The sequence below is a fragment of the Saccopteryx bilineata genome, chromosome X (assembly GCF_036850765.1).
Source record: "Saccopteryx bilineata isolate mSacBil1 chromosome X, mSacBil1_pri_phased_curated, whole genome shotgun sequence".
Classification (NCBI taxonomy): Eukaryota; Metazoa; Chordata; class Mammalia; order Chiroptera; family Emballonuridae; genus Saccopteryx; species Saccopteryx bilineata.
Window position 1 is genome coordinate 77,098,118 of NC_089502.1, and position 6,186 is coordinate 77,104,303.

At 44.7% G+C, this 6,186-nt stretch overlaps 2 pseudogenes; both read right to left on the reverse strand.

Annotated features, from left to right (window-relative positions):
* Positions 1-2,150: 2,150 nt before the first annotated feature.
* Positions 2,151-3,420, reverse strand: LOC136317701 (suppressor of cytokine signaling 6-like; annotated as a pseudogene).
* A 438-nt stretch (positions 3,421-3,858) lies between these two features.
* Positions 3,859-4,389, reverse strand: LOC136317702 (suppressor of cytokine signaling 6-like; annotated as a pseudogene).
* Between the last annotated feature and the right edge of the window lie 1,797 nt (positions 4,390-6,186).

Consider the following 6,186-nt stretch of genomic DNA (forward strand, 5'->3'; position numbering starts at 1 on the left):
TGACCTTGGGTCCAAGCTTGTGAGCTTTTTTTTTTACTCAAGCCAAATGAGCCTGCGCTCAAGCTGGTGACCTTGGGGTCTCGAACCTGGGTCCTCCACATCCCAGTCCGACGCTCTCTATCCACTGCACCACCGCCTGGTAAGGCTACAAGAAACCTTCTTTACAGGATTAAAAAAGTACTAAGAGAAACTAAATTTGTGATTACTATTGCACCAACACCTTATTTTAGAAGTTGAAAGTTAATTATGGAACTGGCAATTGTTCCTTATTAGAATATTTAACAAAATTGTCTCTAGAATCCAATGATATCATCAAAATGTACTTAGATCAAACTAGAGGATGGAGTTTTCTTTTTCCCCTTCCATTTTCAACCAGACTGTGTGGGTATCATACAAAGTTAACCCTTCACAATATGTTTGCTATCCATGTAAAATGGCTATCTCTCTATACAAAAGCAAAAGATATTATAAAATCCCTTTCCTTCTGTTGACAAATTTAATTAATTTCTTGACAAATGCTTTTATTTTTATTGATACACTATCCGAACCTAACAATTTCAGATTGCATTATAACGGTATATTTCTTTAAAGCATTTTATATTATGGATGTACCAAGGCATATCGAAAATTGGCTTTCTGAATAGAACAATATAACATTTGCCCTCTCAAACAATACAAAATAAAAATGTTAAAGCATTTAGATGAAATTCAGAATACTCTTTAAAAAAATTTTTTTTTAAATTTTTCTGAAGTGAGAAGTGGGGAGGCAGAGAGACAGACTCCTGCATGCGCCCAACTGGGATCCACCCCGCAAGCCCACCAGGGGGTGATGCTTGGGCCATTTTGGGCATTGCTCTGTTCCAACTGGAGCCATTCTAGCACCTGAGGCAGAGGCCATGGAACCATCCTCAGTGCCCGGGCCAACTTTGATCCAATGGAGCCTTGGCTGCAGGAGGGGAAGAGAGAAACAGAGAGGAAGGAGAGGAGGAAAGGTAGAGAAATAGATGGGCGCTTCTCCTGTGTGCCCTGGCCGGGAATTGAACCTGGGACTTCCACACGCTGGGCCAACATATTACCACTGAGCCAACTGGCCAGGGCCAGAATACTCTTAACTTGACACTAAATAGCTAGATCTTATACACCTTGTAGCACATAAGGAAACCGTGGGGAGTAAGCAATGTACCCATGATAAAATGGGGTTCAAGGCAGTCCAAAGACCTCTGTGTACTATACTTTTATAAATACTACATGCAAATGCTTCTAGAAACATGGAGAAGTCATTTCAACAATTATCATCAATATACGGTGGCCTTCTATCCTTGTCACCTACGGTAGATGCACAAAAACTTTTAACTGTAACCTTTAACTCACCCTAGATAGATTTTAAATTGTTTTAAAATAGCTTTCAAAAGAATCATTTAAATGTTTGACATTAATTTCATAATGAGTTTACAATGCTGTAATAATTATTTTTTAAATTTTCTTTATTGATTTTATTTATTTATTTATTTAATGGTCTTTATTGATTTTAGAGAGAGGAAAGAAGAGAGAGAGAGAGAGAAAAAACAGAGACAGGAACATCTATATGCTCCTGTATGTGCGCTGACCACGGATCACACTGGCAACCTCTGTGCTAGGGCCAATGCTGGAACCAACTGAGCTATCCGGCCAGGGCTGTAATAATTCCTAATCCAAATATGTATAGTCAGCAGGGGGCTGGATTGAGAAGATCATCCACATGCTCCCCAGTTTGAGCCCAAAGGTCACTGGCTTGAGTAAGGGGTCACTGGCACACCCCAGTCAAGGCACATACGAGAAGCTCAATGTACAGCTAAAGTGAAAGCAACTGCAAGTTGATGCTTCTCACTTGTCCCTCTCCTTGTCTCTCTCTACCTCTCTAAAATCAACACATAAAAAATTTTTTTTAATCTTTAAAATCTGAAGACTTTCCTCTTTAAAGAACCAAAAATAAACTCAAGATACCTTGGTGGCACTCTTCTACCCTTAAACTAACTGATTACTCTTTTCACCTAAAACTGAAACTGTTAGAGCAGCAAAAGATTCTCCTAGCAATGAAAGTTTGTAAACTAGATTTCCATCTCTTTTTCTTAAACCCAGAGTACAAGATGCAGGGTTCTCCTAACCTTTCACTAATGCTTTTCCTGTCAATAATCCTTCATTTTGTTTGGCAAAGGCTATTTTGAACATGCCTATTCTGGTATACTGACACACAATAAAACAACACAGGTACTTCAAAGACCACACCTGCGTGAATGGTGGTGACACTCCCATTTGGTAAATTACAAATCCAGGTGACCAAGAGCTTGAATAACCAAAAACTCCATTTTTAGAGTCCCTGGTTGAATGTTTAATTATATCAGTGCATTTTCCATGCACATCTGGTTGTTCACAAAAGTGAAACCTACCATTTGAGTGCTCAACTCTAGTGTGAAGTGTTTTACTATGAGAGTGAAAGCTGGAGCTTAAAAGATAACGGCCATTAGAACTATCCCGAACAAGAAAAGAACCATCTGGCACACATTTACTAGCTATCTTCTGCCTCCCAACATGTGACTGGTGTCTAGTACCATCCTTACTTCGCAAGTGTTTTCAGCTCCCCTGCATGTAAAGCTTGTCACAACCCCCAGACCACTACTTTCCATGGAGTCATAAACTCTTGCAACCCCAGGAGCAGAGTCAGGACCAAACTTGAAATGATAGCACCTACTTCCTGCCACTGAGGTTCCTTTGGATTTCATTCTTCTGCATTGGAGGTAGGAATAGCAACCACGGAGGGACATCATCCTGACTTGCTCTTGGGCTCTGTAATGGCACCTGTGATGCCAATGAACAAACCATTTTTTTTAAGGTTTCCATACACTTTTTTTTTCTATTTTTCTGAAGCTGGAAACGGGGAGGCAGTCAGACAGACTCCCGCATGCGCCCGACCGGGATCCACCCGGCACGCCCACCAGGGGGCGATGCTCTGCCCATCCCAGGCGTCGTTCTGTTGAGACCAGAGCCATTTTAGTGCCTGAGGCAGAGGCCATGGAGCCATCCCCAGCGCCGGGGTCATCTTTGCCCCAATGGAGCCTTGGCTGCTGGAGGGGAAGAGAGAGACAGAGAGGAAGGAGAGGGAGAGGGGTGGAGAAGCAGATGGGTGCTTCTCCTGTGTGACCTGGCCGGGAATCGAACCCAGGACTCCTGCACGCCAGGCCAACGCTCTACCACTGAGCCAACAGGCCAGGGCTCAGATTGTTGTTTTGGCAAAAGAGTTCTCTCCAATTTGAGAAGGAACTGCAACTGCAGAAACTTCCAGGGGAGCAGCTGCCCAGAAATAGCTAGGTGATCCTTCGGAAGGCTACAGCCCCTCGTGGGCAGGCACAGAATCCCAAACGCAGTCTGGAGGCAGTAGTCCATAGGTGAAGATGCAAACCACCATTAGGCCATTCTTATTATTATTATTTTTTTTTTTTTTTCCTGAAGCTGGAAACGGGGAGAGACAGACAGACTCCTGCATGCGCCCGACCGGAATCCACCCGGCACGCCCACCAGGGGCAACGCTCTGCCCACCAGGGGGCGATGCTCTGCCCCTCCGGGGCGTCGCTCTTTTGCGACCAGAGCCACTCTAGCGCCTGGGGCAGAGGCCAAGGAGCCATCCCCAGCGCCCGGGCCATCTTTGCTCCAATGGAGCCTTGGCTGCGGGAGGGGAAGAGAGAGACAGAGAGGAAGGGGAGGGGTGGAGAAGCAAATGGGCGCTTCTCCTATGTGCCCTGGCCGGGAATCGAACCCGGGTTCCCCGCACGCCAGGCCGACGCTCTACCGCTGAGCCAACCAGCCAGGGCCATTAGACCATTCTTAACTCCTTAACGAATTGTTCTGTCCTTGGCACAGTTTCAGGCCAAAGATGGTGACAGTCTTTTTGAACATCACCCCTTGTTGGATTTGGATTGGTAACAACGGAGCAAGGCTTTGACTCTCGCCTCCTCCATTTTGATATGTGCCTGCCTGGTCAGTGTTTGTACTCAAAAGGCCAAGGGGTAGGACACTCGTCCTGATTGTGATGGAAGTGGAGCTTATTGAGCTGTGAGCTCTCCCATCTTGAAAGACTGTTGGAGCCTGGAGAGAAAAGCTATCCCCATTTGGCAAAGCTCCCAGAGGGTGCGCGTCCCTCGCCTTGCTGCCTTTGTTTTGCAGAAAGCTGCCTCTTACCCGTGAGGCTTTCACTCTTTGATCTCATTTTCCACCTTTTCCATCCTGGCTACCAAATAAGGAATCATTCTTTCCAAATTAACTGGCTAGTGATGGTTGTACTACCACGAAATCCGTTTCTTTCCTTTTATCCAGGCTCAAAGATTTCTGGGAGGTTTAAAGACTAATTTTCTTCATTCAGCCTAGTTACCTAATCTGCCAGAGGTATGAATCTGTCGCTGGGATATTATACCCAAACATCTGGAGAGACAGCGGTGCTACATGCACGTATTTTTCCAGCTACATTGAACATTCGGAGCCATTTTCCAGCGGTAGCGGCGACAGCAGCCAAAGCTTGTCACACGCTCGCTCGCTCGCGCGCTCGGCGCGGGCGCGACGGCGGCCGAATGGAGGCTGTTTCAAGCCGCTGAATTTGCGGTGATTTGTTACACAGTAACAGCAGATGAGCACACCACTAGTGGTGTCATTACCGTGGCAAACTTTGGGACTGGGGTTGAGGAAGCGGCTGATTTACTTCAAAGGATGACGAATTGAGAATTGCTGCACGTAAAAGGGAGGGAGGGAAACAAGCAACCTTAAAGAGAACACACAAAAAAAACACCCCCCTGAATGCCTTCCTGGTCGCCCTCCTCCAGCCTGAAGTTTCTTCTCTCCCCAGGTGTTTATATAATGTAACCTGTTTTCGTGTTACATGCGCTATCGGCTTTTTTTTTTTTTTTTTTAACCTAATTGGGCTTCAGGCTCCTCCTGGAGGGCAAAGATTTCCGTGTTGATTGCTGTGTCCCCCGCAGTGCCTCGCACACAGAGATAAAACTGTTACTTGATCGGCCAAAGAAGGTGTATTTGGCCAATGAGTAAGTCCTTCAAATTAAACGCTCCAGGTGCTATTCCTGGAAGGAACCTGGAGTTGGTTCTTGAGACTCCAACGGGCGCTTTCCCTTATTAAACTGTGAGCCACACCGTGCAGTTTTCCAAGCAGCAAAATGTGTCATACATCCGCCTGCTCTCCTCTCAGGACAAGGACCACAAGTATGGGTGGCCAAAATACCTGCCTGCCTGGGAACAAGACCTGGCATTTAACAACAAGAACAGCAACAACAGTTTAACTTAATTAGCTAGCACCCACTAATCAGTACGGCCTAAACATCTGCCAATGGAATCTGAGAAGTCTGTTCTAAAAGAAGAGCCAAGTTTATTCACCACAGATGGGGCATTTGTGGGGGGGATACTTTACCAGTTAAATAAAATTAAGAGAAGAGGTTGGTGCCCGATTTCCAGGAGGGTATGTGTAGTGGATGTGATGGAAAACAATATAAATATGATTTTTCTCTGTGCTCATTTTCGTAATTAACAGTTTGTGAAACTGTCTCAAAGAAATGGAAACAACTTAAGGACCTGGTATATATTTTTTTTAATGTGGTCACGTGGCTAGGTAGTATACACGTGTTGAATAGTTACCGACCTGTTTTCCTAGATAAGGACTTTTTGAAATTAAAAGGCTCTGAGAGATGCAACTTGTTGCCTCCCTTGGTTTATAATTTTTTGCTGATGTGACAAGCTACCTTAAATCTTTCTGGACCAAGAGATGAGGTATAAACACTAATGTGACAAAATGTCTACAGAGTGGACCCGAAACTGAAGAAGGATCATAAAAGCTAATGTGTTCAAGGAAGCGGAGGCAACTCCGATTCAATCTAGAGGCGTGGTTTAGGTAGACTCGCAAGTGAATTCATTTGATTGCTGCACTGCCTTGAGCTAAAAGAAATTTTCGATTGTGAGGATTTGTAAAGGTCTTTGGTGGACTTGAAGTGATGACTCAGGAGAAAGTCCTGGATTTTAACAAATACGAATCACCTTTAACATTTTAATGGTTGCCTTTGGAATGCAAATTTGCAGCATGTTCGTGCGTTAGGAAGCTTTTGCTCTAATACAATGGGCAGAAGTGTCTGAATACCAAAACGATTTGGAAGTTTC